Below are 19,520 nucleotides of genomic sequence, written 5' to 3'. Positions count from 1 at the left end.
CCCTTTCTTCCTTGTGTATGGTGCCAAGGCGGTCATCCCAACTGACATCGAGTTCGACTCGCCTCGAGTAACCATGTACACGGAAGCGGAGGCCAAGGAAGCACGAGAAGACGGCGTCGACCTGCTGGAAGAAGGCCGGCTATTAGCCCTCAGCCGGTCTGCCATCTACCAGCAGGGTTTGCGCCGCTACCACAGTCGGAAGGTCAGGCCAAAATCTTTCCAAGAGGGCGATCTTGTGCTTCGGCTGATCCAGTGAACAGCCGTCCAGCACAAGCTCTCGGCCCTTTGGGAGGGCCCCTTCGTCATCAACAGAGCTCTAGGCAACGACTCCTACTACCTGATCGACGCGCAGAAGCCGAAGGCACGCAAGAGAGACGACTCCGGCAAGGAGTCGGAACGACCATGAAACGCCAACCTCCTTCGAAGATTTTACAGTTGAAATGCAGTATGTATCACGCTAACTTTTCTACTAAGTACAAGACAATAGGCCCCCCGAGGAGAGCTCGGGGACTGCCATCTTTTATCTATGAATGAAAAGTATCATGCTTATGACCTTGTCATTTCATTTACTTGTTCCGTCCGGCACCGGGTTCGACTAGTCGGCCCGGGGACTGGCCGACTGGAGTTATATTAGAAGTCCTACCCGCGGTCAGACAAGTAGTGTGCCGACACCCAGGCTTAGCTCTTGCCAAAGTCACAATTCGAAGAACCGGCTGTCCGGCTGGCAAGAGTCAAAAGCAGGAAAGGATGCCCACACGAAAAACAGCTAGGGACTAACGGACTAATATAACAAAAGCCGGTTTTTCCTCCCACCGCCGACCGGCTACCAGAGCGGCCGGCCGGCCGGTTTCCATTCACTTCACTTCAATCCAAAAAAGCTCGAGTACTTGCCTCCCCAAAGAGGGAAGGCGGCAAAGGAAAAAGCCTAAGGATAAAAAGCATACGCGAATGGAAACCAAACATGCACATAAAAATATTTACATAAAAGACCTCCGAGAGGCCAGCATTCAACATAGTTTGGATACACCCCCAGTGGGTGGAACTGCGAAAGCTTAATAAAGATTGTTCAAAAGACAACAAACAGGAAAAGAAGGACGGCAGGTCAAGCTGGCGGAGCGACCGACGAGCCGGGCTGGTCGGCAGAGACGGTTGTGCCGGCTGAAGGAGCGGCCGGCTAGCGGACCTCGGCTTGATCACCGCCTCCCGCAGAGGGCGCGCTTCCACGCGCCTCGTTGCTGGAGGCACGGTTGGCCTGAGGCCGGCCGGTTGTTCCACCAGCCGGCTCGACGTCTTCACGTCCTCTTCTTCGTCATCCTCGCCCTCGTCGCTGGAGGCGATCTCCTCTGCCGAGTCCTCGCCCACCGCCGGGTTCAGCCCGAACCACTCCTCCGGCTTGGCAACGCCGTCATCATTAATTTCAGGGGCAAAAACGCTGATGTCGGTGCACTCGGCGATCGTCGAAGCACGCTGGGCGATAGCCGGCCGCACCTCCTCCAGCTCCGTGTCGGCCTCCAGCCGCCAAGTGCGCAGCTGGTCCAGGTTCAGCCCTGGGTACCAAGCCCGAACGAACTCCAACGCCCGCCCAGCTCCGAGACGGGCCGCCGACGCCTTCCAAGCCTCAAAGCGACCGACTGCGACCTCCAGCCAGTCGGCAGTCCGGCTAGGGGTGCGGGGAATCGCCTCGCCGGGCCAGAGGGCGGCCAACACCTGCGCCCCGGCACGTTGGAGCCGGCGAAGCATCCGATGAGCCGGCTGCAGCCGCGCCTGGACAGCCAAGAGCTGCTCCTCAAGCGTCCGGTTCGCGTCCGACGCGATGTTGGCCCCCGCCTGACGGTGCGCCTCGCGATGGGCCTCGATGGTTTGGGCGGCGAAGGTGGAGTAGCCGGGAAAGTAGTCTGCACAAGAAAATAGGCAGCAGCACAAGTTAGTCCAAGACCCAGGCGATAAGGGGCAGGAGAGGAGAGAGGAAGGTGGCTTACCGTCGATCAAGTCCTCGATGCGGCCGAAGCCTTCATCCAGCGCTCGCAGGGTCTCAGCCCAGCTTGCCGCCTCGGTCTCAAACTCTGCCTTCAGAGCGGCCTCGCTATCCTGCGCTTTCTGCAGGGCCGCCTTGTGGCTCCCCTCTTGGTCGGCCAGCTTCTTCGCCAGGCGGTCACGCTCCTGGACCAAGGCTGCGTACTCAGCATCCTTGGTATGAAGGGCGGCCTGCGCTTCGCCGAGCTCCTTCCTCAAGTCGGCGTTGGCCCCTGAAGACAAAGAAAAAGAAAAACCAATAAGGAAAAAGTCACCAAGGAAGATCCGACCCGACTGCTCAGCAGCCGGCCTGAATCTCGGGGACTACACCCAGTGGGTGCGCTGACGCGCCCCCACAGGAAGACGGACAAGATCAAGCACTTACTTCGGCTGTCGGCCAGGTCGTCGGTCCTCCGACTCAACTCCCGAGCCTGGGAGTTGAAGGCGGCAGCGCGGGAATTATGATATTCCTGGAAGTTCAGACAGGAAGCAAAAATAAGGTAGTCGTCAAGAAAGATCCGACCCGACTGCGCAGCAGTCGGCCCGAATCTCGGGGACTACACCCAGTGGGTGCGCTGACGCGCCCCCACGGAAGAAATCAAGAGATCAAAGCGGCCAAGAATGAAGGACTCACCCGGATGGCGGCTCGCGTCGACAGGAACTCCTGGGTGAACTGCTGCAGCAAGGCGGCCTGAGCTTGATGTTGGAAATATGCCCTAGATGCAATAATAAAAGCATTATTATTATATTTCTTTGTTCATGATAATTGTCTTTATTCATGCTATAACTGTATTATCCGGAAATCGTAATACACGTGTGAATAATAGACACCAACATGTCCCTAGTAAGCCTCTAGTTGACTAGCTCGTTGATCAACAGATAGTCATGGTTTCCTGACTATGGACATTGGATGTCATTGATAACGAGGTCACATCATTAGGAGAATGATGTGATGGACAAGACCCAATCCTAAACATAGCACAAGATCGTATAGTTCGTTTGCTAGAGTTTTCCAATGTCAAGTATCTTTTCCTTAGACCATGAGATCGTGTAACTCCCGGATACCGTAGGAGTGCTTTGGGTGTGCCAAACGTCACAACGTAACTGGGTGACTATAAAGGTATACTACGGGTATCTCCGAAAGTGTCTGTTGGGTTGACATGGATCAAGACGGGGATTTGTCACTCTGTATGACGGAGAGGTATCACCGGGCCCACTCAGTAATGCATCATCATAATGAGCTCAAAGTGACCAAGTGTTTGGTCACGGGATCATGCATTACGGTACGAGTAAAGTGACTTGCTGGTAACGAGATTGAACGAGGTATTGGGATACCGACGATCGGATCTCGAGCAAGTAACATACCGATTGACAAAGGGAATTGTATACGGGGTTGTTTGAATCCTCGACATCGTGGTTCATCCGATGAGATCATCGAGGAGCATGTGGGAGCCAACATGGGTATCCAGATCCCGCTGTTGGTTATTGACCGGAGAGCGATCTCGGTCATGTCTACATGTCTCCCGAACCCGTAGGGTCTACACACTTAAGGTTCGGTGACGCTAGGGTTGTAGGGATATGTATATGCAGTAACCCGAATGTTGTTCGGAGTCCCGGATGAGATCCCGGATGTCACGAGGAGTTCCGGAATGGTCCGGAGGTAAAGAATTATATATAGGAAGTACTATTTTGGCCATCGGGACAAGTTTCGGGGTTATCGGTATTGTACCGGGACCACCGGAAGGGTCCCGGGGGCCCACCGGGTGGGGCCACCTGTCCCGGGGGGCCACATGGGCTGTAGGGGGTGCGCCTTGGCCTACATGGGCCAAGGGCACCAGCCCCAAGAGGCCCATGCGCCTAGGGTTTCAAGGAGGAAGAGTCCTAGGAGGGGAAGGCACCTCCTAGGTGCCTTGGGGAGGAGGGATTCCTCCCCCTTGGCCGCACCCCCCTAGGAGATTGGATCTCCTAGGGCCGGCGCCCCCCCCCTTGGCCCTCCTATATATAGTGGGGGAAGGAGGGCTTTCATCCCACGCCTTTGGTTGCCTCCTTCTCCCTCTCCAACACCTCCTCCTCCTCCATAGTGCTTGGCGAAGCCCTGCCGGAGTACTGCAGCTCCATCATCACCACGCCGTCGTGCTGCTGCTGGTGCCATCTCCCTCAACCTCTCCTTTCCCCTTGCTGGATCAAGAAGAAGGAGACGTGGCTGTTCCGTACGTGTGTTGAACGCGGAGGTGCCGTCCGTTCGGTGCTAGGATCTTCGGTGATTCGAATCACGTCGAGTACGACTCCCTCATCCACGTTCTTTGAACGCTTCCGCTCGTGATCTACAAGGTACGTAGATGCATCTAATCATTCGTTGCTAGATGAACTCCTAGATGGATCTTGGTGAAACCGTAGGAAAATTTTTGTTTTCTGCAACGTTCCCCAACAGTGGCATCATGAGCTAGGTCTATGCGTAGTTCTTCTTGCGCGAGTAGAACACAATTTTTTGTGGGCGTAGATGTTGTCAACTTTCTTGCCGCTACTAGTCTTATCTTGCTTCAACTGTATTGTGGGATGAAGCGGCCTGGACCAACCTTACACGTACGCTTACGTGAGACCGGTTCCACCGACTAACATGCACAAGTTGCATAAGGTGGCTGGCGGGTGTCTGTCTCTCCTACTTTAGTTGGAGCGGATTCGATGAAAAGGGTCCTTATGAAGGGTAAATAGAAGTTGAAAAATCATGTTGTGGCTTTCACGTAGGTAAGAAAACATTCTTGCTAGAACCCTACTTCAGCCACGTAAAACTTGCAACAACAATTAGAGGACGTCTAACTTGTTTTTGCAGCAAGTGCTTTGTGATATGATATGGCCAAAATGAATGATGAATGATCTATATGTGATGTATGAGATGTTCATGCTATTGTAATAGGAATCACAACTTACATGTCGATGAGTATGACGATGACAAGATGATCATGGAGCCCCAAGATGGAGATCAAAGGAGCTATGTGATATTGGCCATATCATGTCACTATTATTATTTGATTGCATGTGATGTTTATCATGTTTTGCATCTTGTTTGCTTAGAACGACGGTAGTAAATAAGATGATCCCTCATAATAATTTCAAGAAAGTGTTCCCCCTAACTGTGCACCGTTGCTAAAGTTCGTCGTTTCGAAGCACCACGTGATGATCGGGTGTGATAGATCCTTATGTTCACATACAACGGGTGTAAGACAGATTTACACACGCAATACACTTAGGTTGACTTGACGAGCCTAGCATGTGCATAGACATGGCCTCGGAACACAGAAGACCGAAAGGTCGAGCATGAGTCGTATAGAAGATACGATCAACATGAAGATGTTCACCGACGTTGACTAGTCCGTCTCACGTGATGATCGGACACGGCCTAGCTAACTCGGATCATGTTATACTTAGATGACTAGAAGAGGGGTGTCTATCTAAGTGGGAGTTCATTATAATTTGATTAGATGAACTTAATTATCATGAACTTAGTCTAAATATTTTACAGTATGTCTTGTAGATCAAATGGCCAACGTAGTCCTCAACTTCAACGCGTTCCTAGAGAAAACCAAGCTGAAAGACGATGGCAGCAACTACACGGACTGGGTCCGGAACCTGAGGATCATCCTCATAGCTGCCAAGAAAGATTATGTCCTACAAGCACCGCTAGGTGATGCACCTGTTCTCCCTGCAGAACAAGACGTTATGAACGCTTGGCAGGCACGTACCGATGACTACTCCCTCGTTCAGTGCGGCATGCTTTACAGCTTAGAGCCGGGGCTCCAAAAGCGTTTTGAGAGACATGGAGCATATGAGATGTTCGAAGAGCTGAAAATGGTTTTTCACGCTCATGCCCGAGTCGAGAGATATGAAGTCTCCGACAAATTCTTCAGCTGTAAGATGGAGGAAAATAGTTCTGTCAGTGAGCACATACTCACTATGTCTGGGTTACATAACCGCTTGACTCAGTTGGGAGTTAATCTCCTAGATGACGCGGTCATTGACAGAATCCTCCAGTCGCTTCCACCAAGCTACAAGAGCTTTGTGATGAACTTCAATATGCAGGGGATGGAAAATACCATTCCTGAAGTATTAGCTATGCTGAAATCAGCAGAGGTAGAAGTCAAGAAGGAACATCAAGTGTTGATGGTCAATAAAACCACTAAGTTCAAGAAGGGCAAGGGTAAAAAGAACTTCAAGAAGGACGGCAAGGGAGTTGCTGCGCCCGACAAGCAAGCTGCCGGGAAGAAGCCAAAGAATGGACCCAAGCCCGAGACTGAGTGCTTTTATTGCAAGGAAAGTGGTCACTGGAAGCGGAACTGCCCCAAATACTTAGCGGACAAGAAGGCCGGCAAAACTAAAGGTATATGTGATATACATGTAATTGATGTGTACCTTACCAGTACCCGTAGTAGCTCCTGGGTATTTGATACCGGTGCGGTTGCTCACATTTGTAACTCAAAACAGGAGCTGCGGAATAAACGGAGACTGGCGAAGGACGAGGTGACGATGCACGTCGGGAATGGTTCCAAGGTCGATGTGATCGCCGTCGGCACGCTACCTCTACATTTACCTACGGGATTAGTTTTGAACCTCAATAATTGTTATTTAGTGCCAAGTTTGAGCATGAACATTGTATCAGGATCTCGTTTAATTCGAGATGGCTACTCATTTAAATCCGAGAATAATGGTTGTTCTATTTATATGAGAGATATGTTTTATGGTCATGCTCAGATGGTGAATGGTTTATTCTTTATGAATCTCGAGCGTAATGCTACACATATTCATAGTGTAAGTACCAAAAGATGTAAGATTGATAATGATAGTCCCACATACTTGTGGCACTGCCGCCTTGGTCACATAGGTGTCAAACGCATGAAGAAGCTCCATGCTGATGGACTTTTAGAGTCTCTTGATTATGAATCATTTGACACGTGCGAACCATGCCTCATGGGTAAAATGACCAAGACTCCATTCTCAGGAACAATGGAGCGAGCAACCAACTTATTGGAAATCATACATACTGATGTGTGCGGTCCAATGAGTGTTGAGGCTCGCGGTGGCTATCGTTATGTTCTCACCCTCACTGATGACTTGAGTAGATATGGGTATGTCTACTTAATGAAACACAAGTCTGAGCCCTTTGAAAAGTTCAAGGAATTTCAGAGTGAAGTTGAAAATCAACGTGACAGGAAAATCAAGTTCCTGCGATCAGATCGTGGAGGAGAATACTTGAGTCACGAGTTTGGTACACACTTAAGAAAATGTGGAATAGTTTCACAACTCACGCCGCCTGGAACACCTCAGCGTAATGGTATGTCTGAACATCGTAATCGCACTCTATTAGATATGGTGCGATCTATGATGTCTCTTGCCAATTTACCACTATCTTTTTGGGGCTATGCTTTAGAGACTGCCGCATTCACTTTAAATAGGGCACCGTCGAAATCCGTTGAGACGACACCGTTTGAATTATGGTTTGGGAAGAAACCTAAGCTGTCGTTTCTAAAAGTTTGGGGATGCGATGCTTATGTCAGGAAACTTCAACCTGAAAAGCTCGAACGCAAATCGGAAAAATGCGTCTTCATAGGATACCCTAAAGAAACTATTGGGTATATCTTCTACCTCAGATCCGAAGGCAAGATCTTTGTTGCCAAGAATGGGTCTTTTCTAGAGAAAGAGTTTCTCTCGAAAGAAGTAAGTGGGAGGAAAGTAGAACTTTATGAAGTATTACCTCTTGAACCGGAAAATGGCGCAACTCAAGAAAATGTTCCTGAGGTGCCTGCACCGACTAGAGAGGAAGTTATTGATGATGATCAAGATACTTCTGATCAAGCTCCTACTGAAATTCGAAGGTCCACAAGGACACGTTCCGCACCAGAGTGGTACGGCAACCCTGTCTTGGAAATCATGTTGTTAGACAACGATGAACCTTCGAACTATGAAGAAGCGATGGCGGGCCCGGATTCCGACAAATGGCTAGAAGCCATGAAATCCGAGATAGGATCCATGTATGAAAACGAAGTATGGACTTTGACTGACTTGCCCGTTGAACGGCGAGCCATAGAAAATAAATGGATCTTTAAGAAGAAGACAGACGCGGATGGTAATGTGACCATCTATAAAGCTCGGCTTGTCGAGGGTTATCGACAAGTTCAAGGGGTTGACTACGATGAGACTTTCTCACCGGTAGCGAAGCTGAAGTCCGTCCGAATCATGTTAGCAATTGCCGCATTTTATGATTATGAGATATGGCAGATGGACGTCAAAACGGCATTCCTTAATGGTTTCCTTAAGGAAGAATTGTATATGATGCAGCTGGAAGGTTTTGTCGATCCTAAGAATGCTGACAAGGTGTGCAAGCTCCAACGCTCGATTTATGGGCTGGTGCAAGCATCTCGGAGTTGGAACATTCGCTTTGATGAGATGATCAAAGCGTTTGGGTTTACGCAGACTTATGGAGAAGCCTGCGTTTACAAGAAAGTGAGTGGGAGCTCTGTAGCATTTCTCATATTATATGTAGATGACATACTTTTGATGGGAAATGATATAGAACTCTTGGACGGCATTAGGGCCTACTTGAATAAAAGTTTTTCAATGAAGGACCTTGGTGAAGCTGCTTATATATTAGGCATCAAGATCTATAGAGATAGATCAAGACGCCTCATAGGTCTTTCACAAAGCACATACCTTGATAAGATATTGAAGAAATTCAATATGGATCATTCTAAGAAGGGGTTCTTGCATGTGTTACAAGGTGTGAAATTGAGCTCGGCTCAATGTCCGACCACGGCAGAAGATATAGAAGAGATGATTGTCATCCCCTATGCCTCAGCCATAGGTTCTATTATGTATGCCATGCTGTGTACCAGACCTGATGTAAACCTTGCCGTAAGTTTGGTAGGAAGGTACCAAAGTAATCCCGGCAAGGAACACTGGACATTGGTCAAGAATATCCTGAAGTACCTGAAAAGGACTAAGGAAATGTTTCTCGTTTATGGAGGTGACGAAGAGCTCGTCGTAAAGGGTTACGTCGATGCTAGCTTCGACACAGATCTGGATGACTCAAAGTCACAAACCGGATACGTGTATATTTTTAATGGTGGGGCAGTAAGCTGGTGCAGTTGCAAGCAGAGCGTCGTGGCGGGATCTACATGTGAAGCGGAGTACATGGCAACCTCGGAGGCAGCACATGAAGCAATTTGGGTGAAGGAGTTCATCACCGACCTAGGAGTCATACCCAATGCGTCGGGGCCAATCAAGATCTTCTGTGACAACACTGGAGCTATTGCTCTTGCAAAGGAGCCCAGGTTTCACAAGAAGACAAGGCACATCAAGTGTCGCTTCAACTCCATTCGTGAAAATGTTCAAGATGGAGACATAGAGATTTGTAAAGTACATACAGACCTGAATGTAGCAGATCCGTTGACTAAACCTCTCCCTAGAGCAAAACATGATCAACACCAGAATTCCATGGGTGTTCGATTCATCACAATGTAACTAGATTATTGACTCTAGTGCAAGTGGGAGACTGTTGGAAATATGCCCTAGAGGCAATAATAAAAGCATTATTATTATATTTCTTTGTTCATGATAATTGTCTTTATTCATGCTATAAATGTATTATCCGGAAATCGTAATACACGTGTGAATAATAGACACCAACATGTCCCTAGTAAGCCTCTAGTTGACTAGCTCGTTGATCAACAGATAGTCATGGTTTCCTGACTATGGACATTGGATGTCATTGATAACGAGATCACATCATTAGGAGAATGATGTGATGGACAAGACCCAATCCTAAACATAGCACAAGATCGTATAGTTCGTTTGCTAGAGTTTTCCAATGTCAAGTATCTTTTCCTTAGACCATGAGATCGTGTAACTCCTGGATACCGTAGGAGTGCTTTGTGTGTGCCAAACGTCACAACGTAACTGGGTGACTATAAAGGTATACTACGGGTATCTCCGAAAGTGTCTGTTGGGTTGACATGGATCAAGACGGGGATTTGTCACTCTGTATGACGGAGAGGTATCACTGGGCCCACTTAGTAATGCATCATCATAATGAGCTCAAAGTGACCAAGTGTTTGGTCACGGGATCATGCATTACGGTACGAGTAAAGTGACTTGCTGGTAACGAGATTGAACGAGGTATTGGGATACCGACGATCGGATCTCGAGCAAGTAACATACCGATTGACAAAGGGAATTGTATACAGGGTTGTTTGAATCCTCGACATCGTGGTTCATCCGATGATATCATCGAGGAGCATGTGGGAGCCAACATGGGTATCCAGATCCCGCTGTTGGTTATTGACCAGAGAGCGATCTCGGTCATGTCTACATGTCTCCCGAACCCGTAGGGTCTACACACTTAAGGTTCGGTGATGCTAGGGTTGTAGGGATATGTATATGCAGTAACCCGAATGTTGATAGTCATGGTTTCCTGACTATGGACATTGGATGTCATTGATAACGAGATCACATCATTAGGAGAATGATGTGATGGACAAGACCCAATCCTAAACATAGCACAAGATCGTATAGTTCGTTTGCTAGAGTTTTCCAATGTCAAGTATCTTTTCCTTAGACCATGAGATCGTGTAACTCCTGGATACCGTAGGAGTGCTTTGTGTGTGCCAAACGTCACAACGTAACTGGGTGACTATAAAGGTATACTACGGGTATCTCCGAAAGTGTCTGTTGGGTTGACATGGATCAAGACGGGGATTTGTCACTCTGTATGACGGAGAGGTATCACTGGGCCCACTTAGTAATGCATCATCATAATGAGCTCAAAGTGACCAAGTGTTTGGTCACGGGATCATGCATTACGGTACGAGTAAAGTGACTTGCTGGTAACGAGATTGAACGAGGTATTGGGATACCGACGATCGGATCTCGAGCAAGTAACATACCGATTGACAAAGGGAATTGTATACAGGGTTGTTTGAATCCTCGACATCGTGGTTCATCCGATGATATCATCGAGGAGCATGTGGGAGCCAACATGGGTATCCAGATCCCGCTGTTGGTTATTGACCAGAGAGCGATCTCGGTCATGTCTACATGTCTCCCGAACCCGTAGGGTCTACACACTTAAGGTTCGGTGATGCTAGGGTTGTAGGAATATGTATATGCAGTAACCCGAATGTTGTTCGGAGTCCCGGATGAGATCCCGGACGTCACGAGGAGTTCCGGAATGGTCCGGAGGTAAAGAATTATATATAGGAAGTACTATTTCGGCCATCGGGACAAGTTTCGGGGTTATCGGTATTGTACCGGGACCACCGGAAGGGTCCCGGGGGCCCACCGGGTGGGGCCACCTGTCCCTGGGGGCCACATGGGCTGTAGGGGGTGCGCCTTGGCCTACATGGGCAAAGGCACCAGCCCCAAGAGGCCCATGCGCCTAGGGTTTCAAGGAGGAAGAGTCCTAGGAGGGGAAGGCACCGCCTAGGTGCCTTGGGGAGGAGGGATTCCTCCCCCTTGGCCGCACCCCCCTAGGAGATTGGATCTCCTAGGGCCGGCGCCCCCCCCCCTTGGCCCTCCTATATATAGTGGGGGAAGGAGGTCTTTCATCCCACACCTTTGGTTGCCTCCTTCTCCCTCTCCAACACCTCCTCCTCCTCCATAGTGCTTGGCGAAGCCCTGCCGGAGTACTGCAGCTCCATCATCACCACGCCGTCGTGCTGCTGTTGGTGCCATCTCCCTCAGCCTCTCCTTTCCCCTTGCTGGATCAAGAAGAAGGAGACGTGGCTGTTCCGTACGTGTGTTGAACGCGGAGGTGCCGTCCGTTCGGTGATAGGATCTTCGGTGATTCGAATCACGTCGAGTACGACTCCCTCATCCACGTTCTTTGAACGCTTCCGCTCGCGATCTACAAGGTACGTAGATGCATCTAATCATTCGTTGCTAGATGAACTCCTAGATGGATCTTGGTGAAACCGTAGGAAATTTTTTGTTTTCTGCAATGTTCCCCAACACTTGAAGCCGGCTCCAGACCCCTTGAGCCGCCACATTCAGCTCGCCAGTCCCCCCGCTGGGAGTCCACTCGGACGTGGCGGTGCTGGCCGCCTCCAGATCCTCCGCTGACTGGCCTGCGCCCGCGACTCGGCGCGACTCCGGCGGAGCGGCGCCTCCCCTTGCGCGCCGACGCGTCTCCGGCTGCACCTCGAGGCCGGCTCCGCCCTCCGACTCACCCCCGGCCGGCTCCTCTAGCGCCGCTGACGATTGGCCGCCTTGGCCCGCCCCGGTTGGCACTGCCAGCGGCGCTCTCCCCGCGAAGACCACAGGGTCCTCCCTCCTCTCCATCAGCGGCGGGTCTTGGACGATTTCCTCCACCAAGGGTAATGGGGTGTCAGGGGCCACGGCTCAGAGGGGAATGGTGAGCAGCGGAGGCTGGTTGCGCGAACCCTCTGCCTCCGTTCCCGCGGTCGCCGCCTCCGCCTTGGCCTTGGCTACCGCGTCGGCCTGCTCCCTCGCCGCCTGGGCGGCCGCTTTTTCCGCCGCCTCACGCTCCTCCCGCACCTCGTGGGTGTTCCGCTCCGTGGCCTCCCTGAGGTCGGCGTGGGGGTCCACGCGGCGGGAGCTCGAAGACCCTCCAGTCGGCCCAACTACGGAGGCGCCCGGACCCCGCTCAAGGGAAAGCGGCGCCCTGTCCAGCAAGCGGGAAAAGGTTAGGAAGAATGTTTGAGCAAGAGAGAACGATGAAAAGCAAAATATGTCCAAGCATTCGACGACTTACGCTGAGACCGCCTGAGGCTGCTTCACCGCCTTGCGGAAGCGGGCCGCTTTCGCGGCTGCCTCATCTCGTTTGGTCGCCGCGGTGGAGGCTTTGGACTTCTTCGGCCGACTGCCGAAGAGGCCTGACACGGCCCGACGCTTCTGGGCGCCGCCGCCGGCAGCCGGCGCGGTGGACGAGCCCGCGCCCTGATGGTCAGCCGCCGGCTGGCGACGCGGGGCGACTTCGGCTTCGAAATCATTCGGCCAGTCCTCGAAGCTGGCGGTGAGCCTTGTGCCCCCGGGCTCGGCGTCGTCCCCCACGACGGCGTCTTCCATGGCGGCCGCCCCCAAGTCCGGGTCGTCGACGTCGTCCACCGTGCGGTCGGGGGCGTACTGGCGTTCTATCCCTGCTGCCCCGGTCATCGGCGGGAGAAGAGGGTTCTGCTAAGAAGAACCGACCGATCAAAAGTCGGCCATCATAAAGCCGGCTACCAACGAAAAGAAGAAAGAGAAGAAAGCTTACCACGGGCGGAGGGTTGGCGCGAGAATACGGCGCCTTGCCGTATCGCCAGTCCTGGGCGAGCTTGCAATTGGAGATATAATTTACCATATATGACACCTCTGCATGAGGCATCTCCCTGGTGCTCAGTCGGCTTGGGTCGAAGCGGCTGCTCATCTGACACATCATGTGGGGCCGGCTTTGGAGAGGAGATATCCGGCGCTCCACGAAGGCGGCCACCAAGTAGGCCCCGCTCAGGCCTTCCGACTGGATCATCACCCGAAGCCGGGAGACGGCAGCGTTCCCGGCCTAAGACAATGACCTGGACTGGAAACTCCATGAGGGCTGCCTCCCAGCCGGCAGGCCGGCTACGTAAGCCGGCAGGTTGACGTGGTCTCCTTGCTCGGCGACGTTCTTCACGTAGAAGTACGACTTCTGCCAGATCTTCACCGACTGGATCAGGGGGATGGGCGGGAACAGATTGTTCTCACCCGACCTCCTCATGGAGATGAAGGCCCCGCAGGGGGCGGGCACGCCTGCGACGACGGTGCCGAGTTTGCTCTGGAAGAATTCCCCCCAGAGCTCCAGCATGGGGAGCAGCCCCAAGAAACCTTCGCAGAGAGAGACGAAGGCCGACAGCAGCATCACTGCATTGGGCGTGAGGTGATGTGGCTGAAGGTTGTAGAATTCGAGGAAGGAGCGCAGGAACCCGCTCGCCGGAAGGCCGAAGCCGCGTAGGAAGTGCGAGCGGAAGACGACCCGCTCGCCCTCCTCCGGTGCCGGCGAGATCTCCGTCTCTGGCGCCAGGCGGACCTGCATGAGGTTGGCGTCGGGCAGGCGCCAAGTCTGGCGGAGGAACGCAACATGGTCCTCATGGACGTTGGAGCCGTCCCATGAGCTCGACAGCGCCATGGGAGGAAGACGATGTGGCGGCGCGGCGGCGCTGAGACGGGAAGCTGCGGCGGCAACGAGAGGAAGAAAGGAGAACGAGAAGGGGCGGGGCAAGAGAGAGCGTGTGAACCTCTGTCTCTCCCCCTCCTCCTCCTATTTATAGGCTCGCGTGGCGGAGCCGAGGAGGCGCGGCGTGGGGAAACGTGGGGATCGATCGTGCCCATTCCCCCACATCCCGCATTTATTGCGCCCTAACGGCGAAATAAAATCGCCACGGGAAGGCGAGCGGTCCACCTGGGCCGCAGAAGATCAGCGTTCGGGCCGAGGCCTAGGAGTGGCGGGCCCGGGCCTGCGGCGGCGTCCCGTCGCGCGCGTGCGACGGCAGGGTCTCGCTGCCACGTGTCCCGCGGGAGGGCCCGCGGTCAGCACGCGGGTCGACCACTTTCCCGCCTGCAAGACGCAGGGCTCCCCGAAATCGGCATACATCAGCAAAGCCAGCTCTTCAGGATAGGAAGCTGACCAAGCTTCTCGTCCCTTTGTCTGCCTCGAAGCTCGATCAGCTTCGGGGACTACTGTCGGAGTAAATAGCCATGGGTAGCCTAGCCGGCTTCCCCTGGCCCTTCTGAAAAAATTACGAGCCCGCCCGGCCCTCAAGAATCCAAGACATGGGGCCGCCTTCCCCTTGCTGGCTGTCACCCAGGCCGGCTTTCGGAAGGCGGCCCGACTTTAGCCCTCATAAAGAAAGCCATGGGAGGCCGACTCCAAGAAGCCGGCCGCGAGGAGGCCGACTCCAAGAAGCCGTCTCCCATAAAGCGGTCGAGACCGTACCCTCAAAGTTTGCATCCACCTAACGGCGATGAGACGGGGCGTGGCTACAGTAAAGCCTGCCACCCCCGAATCACGGAGCACACCTGGCACAGTGCGCCGTATGGAGTGGCCATGACCCGTCCGGCACGGCACTGTTGCCATGTTGACCCTGATGTCACCCACGACGGGCCGCCAGCGCGGCCCACGGGCGGTGGGCCCCTTCGGGCAGAGAGACACCCGAAGGCGGCCGGGCCTCCCCCAGTCGGCCCGAGACGGGGCCAGCTCCCCGCAGCCGGCTCGCTTCCCCCCTCGAAGAAGACGCCCCATTAGGGAGACAAGACGCGGTAAGCCTACAGTGATCGCCCGCAGGACGGCGGCACTGTAGCCATGCTTACCTCGACGAAGCCCTCGTCATCAGGTTGAGGCAACAGTAACTAGCCACCGACAAGACCCTTGGCAGTGGGGCCTGTCTGTCGCCAAGGAGTTGGCAGCCGGCGGGACCCACCAACCGGCGGGCCCCAGCAGTCGGCACAGAAGCCGGCGAGTGCAGTCACAGACGGCTGGGCCCCGCGCCCAGTTGGATTACCATTGTACCCCCGGGGGGTAGGCCTATATAAACCCCCCGGGGCACCCATGCAAAGGGTTCGACCCCCAGCTAGTTTTAGACACCACGCAAGCAGAAGAAGCAAGCTAGCCGTGGCCTTCTTCCTCCTCCCACCGAACAGCTCAAGGAGCATTGTGTAGCTACTTGTCCATCTAGTGATCATGCGGAGACCCCGCAGAGCAGCAGTAGGGGTGTTATCTCCACGGAGAGCCCCGAAGCTGGGTAAGATTCGCCGGCGTGCATGTCTTTGCCTCATCCCGTTTCCAGGCACCGGCGACGTCTCACTGGCTCCCACAATGATAAGCCACCCGTTGGCATATGTCGCACCTACCACCCGACAGGAAGTGTGACCATTTCAATTGGATTTCATTCATTCATTTTGTTCGGATGTTAAGACTATATGTTGCAATTTCGATCCATTTGATTCAGCTTGAATATATGTCTGTCAAGATGCTAACGGATGTCACCCTCTTCAGGATGGCTCCTCCAACGCGTTAGAATCCTGAACCGCCACCACCACCTCCACCTCCGGAGGCATGGCAAGCTGTGATGGCCGCTACCAATTGTCAGGACCGGATTTTCGGGATATAAATTTCCCAGAAAATGGCCCTTGTGCTCACCAGCCCCAGGATTACTGTTAGCTGATGAGGCACCAACTTGATACAGAAATTCCAAGCAAGGTACATAATATGTAGTACAAGACCATTCTGGCTTATGGGTACAACAATTTGTTTCTAGTGGTTGATGGCGGAAGCGGTTTGCGGATCATCAGCGTCTATGGGACTCCATTTCCCACAGGAACAGCTGACCAGGATAACTCCTATGTTCACGAGGCTACTATCACCATTGCGTAGGTTCTGGGGCTGTCATCACAACGCTCCTCTCCACGCAAGAAATCTGGCCAAGACAATAGCCAGGGACAAGCCAGTGAGTACTTTGAATGTACTCGCAAACATTAAGAACACAGGTATAATATAGCCACTGATAATCATGTTTTGAAATATTCTATGATCACTTCGTCAGTTATGAAATAAGGTTCATGATGCACGCAAGCAGATCATTCAAATAAAACATGAGTAAACAATCAGGGATTAGAAATGGAAAGCACCGATCGGGTGTCTAAAGTGACGCCTCGAAAGGATAATAATATGAAGCATGCCTCAGTCGGGCATCTGAGCGACACCACATAAAGGGCTTGTATATAAAAGGAATAACAAGCATGCCACAGTCGGGCGTCTGTGTGACACCACATATAGGGCTTATAAGTAAATGAAATGACAAGCATGCCACAGTCGAGCGTCTGAGCGACACCACATAAAGGGCTTATATATAAAAATAATCACAGTGAATATCCAGGAGGTGGAACCGTCCCAGGGATACTCATTAATTTCAAATAATACAATTGATTAGTCCACAATAATAATAATCATAATCATCATATGTCACAGGTCATAATCAATGTTCTGGTTTAGTAGTTTTCCTCTGAAGACCGACACTAAGACCGACACTTGACCCATCCCAGACTGTAGTCCTTAACCATGGACACGGCTATTCAAATAGATATATCTCTGCAGAGGGTGTACTCTTTACCCACGAGTAACGGATTCCTTTAGTCCATCGGAACTAATTCCGTCTACGGTCTTTTAGCCGAAAACACGCCTGACTCGCACACACCAGCTTAACTTTACTCGTGTCTGGAATCACCCACGACACCCGTTAAGCAAAACTCTGAGTGGGGAGGCTACAACCTCGCTTAGCATGGGATCAAACTTATATCGCGCGCTCTAAGGGGTGCCCCCCTCTTGGTCCCAACCGGAAACACCCATGCCCCCGGACCAGGTGGCATGCCTACCGGATGCAGTCGGTATCTTCCACCATGGCTTCTCTGTACGGTGTGTGCTAGGACAGGGGTTGACAACTTACTGAACCGTACCCTACCTACGACAGGGACAAGTGGCAGCACGAAACAAGTATGGGGGTTACTGGAACAAGACTCGATCTACGGCCGACTCAGGAGGTTTAAGCATTCCTGCATGGTTAGCTCAAGAATTATATTTCACATCCATCAGACAGAACCACCACTCATCATACCTCCCCATGCCCCACCGGTCATAATCGTCTCGACGAGGGACAAGCTCGTGTATACCCAAGACAGAGGCTTTCCCGGATCCTTCTCGGTAGGCATGAGAGGCATATGAGGGGGATTTCTATCACAAACATATCAAATGCCAACAGCATGAAATCATCAATATGCATTATGATCGTATCATCGCATAGAATAACGAAATCTCCGGGACAAGATGGGGTTGCAACCGTATCAACAACGCAAGACAATATTATGCCAGGGTTCAGAATGCTTGCCTTCAAGTTTTGGAGAGGCAGGGTGCATTCCAAGACTTTTGAAAGTTTTCTTCTCCTTCTCCAAAAATCCTATTTAAAAGAAATATTCAAATAACACATGCTTTAAAAATAGTACCAAAAGTTGTCCTAATTATTTTTGAAATAAATCTTAAAATAAACTAGGTGGAATTTGAGAGAGGTAGGAAAAAGAATCAATTCATTTGGAGTTTTATTTAAAAAGATATAGCCAGTCAAAGTTTCAGTCAAAATCTGTTTTTAAAATAAAACAGAAAAGAAAACGGTTCATACAGAATACGCCTTCGAAACAGAGAAAACGCACCTAGCAGAGTACGCCTTCACTTAAGACGGCACGCGACAGCGTAGGGTCGTAGACAGGGGGGCCCGTGCTGTGAGGTTCATCCCCCTCCCTCCCGCTTTCCTGGCCAGGGAGCAGAGGCGAGCTCCGGCGATGCCAGTCGGCGGAAGGCTACTCCCCGCGGGGTACTAGGCACGGGGATAGGTTCCCCATGAGCTAGCAGTCCTCTTGATGGTCACGACTGCCGGAGTGGTGGACAGGGTCACCAGCGACGAGCTCCGAGGCGGACGGAGGTTTCGGGTTGGTTTGGGGATTCGGTCTACGGTGGCTCTCGATCAGAATTAAGGGATGAGACGGCTCCGCTGGGTCAAGGAAAGACTAGAGGCGGCGAGTATGGGGTCGGAGGGGCTCTGGCTGCGAAGTAACCAACTGAAGTGCGGCGGCGGCTGCGCTTGCCGGAGACGAGGATGACGACCTCCTCCGGTCAGACTGCTGCGAGGGGAGCTGGCTACGGTTGACTTGAGGCTATTGACGAGTGCAAGGGAGGCCGGGGCGCTATTTATAGCAGGGCAGCGTCGGTTCCCGACGGTAGCCGTGGATAAGCTCGACGGTGCGCTTACTACTATCGCTGGAGGCAATGTGGTGATAGCCGGCTGGCTTCAGGGGCTAACGACAAACTCTCCACTGTCCAAGGAGGCGAGCTGGTGCGCTGCGGTGGTTTGGGCGGTGCCGACCTGGGCAGGGGCGGTTGCCGACGCCTGTGTGCTGCCAAAAAGGCTCGCTGCGGCGGCACTGCGAGGAGTCAGGGGTGGGGGCCAGGCGGCTCTGCAGTGAGGGAGAGGTCGGGCGCGACGGCTGGGAGAGGGGAGAGGCCAGAACGAGCGCGGGGGTGGCAGCAGTGGGACGCGGCGGCTCGGTGTGCGCGTGTGCAAAACGTGCGCTCTGTGCGCGCCCAGAGCGTGCACGCCAAGCGTTGGGCGAAATGCCAAGGCAGGCTAGGTGGCTTGGGTGGGGCTGGGGATTAGCAGGTCTAGGTTGGAGGCAGTTAGGAGCTTAGTGGACATGCCAGTATGTCCAGAGGGGCAAGATCACAGTGCAAAACTAAAATCATGCCAAAACTGTCCATGCACTCAAGGTGTTTGACAGAATGTCAAGGGCATCTAGGCAACTCTTGGAGTGGCCAAAATCTCCAGATCGGGGTCTCTCTAGATGTAGGTGATGATGGTAAGGTCATTTGGGCAAAACCAGAAACTTGCTAGTGCAAGTTTTGCAAATCTTCTGTTTTGGACAGAAAGAAAAATGCCTCATTGCAT

The sequence above is a fragment of the Triticum urartu genome, chromosome 2A, assembly GCF_056163025.1.
Source record: "Triticum urartu cultivar PI428250 chromosome 2A, HENAU_Tu73, whole genome shotgun sequence".
NCBI classification, from domain to species: domain Eukaryota; kingdom Viridiplantae; phylum Streptophyta; class Magnoliopsida; order Poales; family Poaceae; genus Triticum; species Triticum urartu.
The sequence above is the reverse complement of the archived record's forward strand: the minus strand, read 5'-3'. Positions refer to the sequence as shown.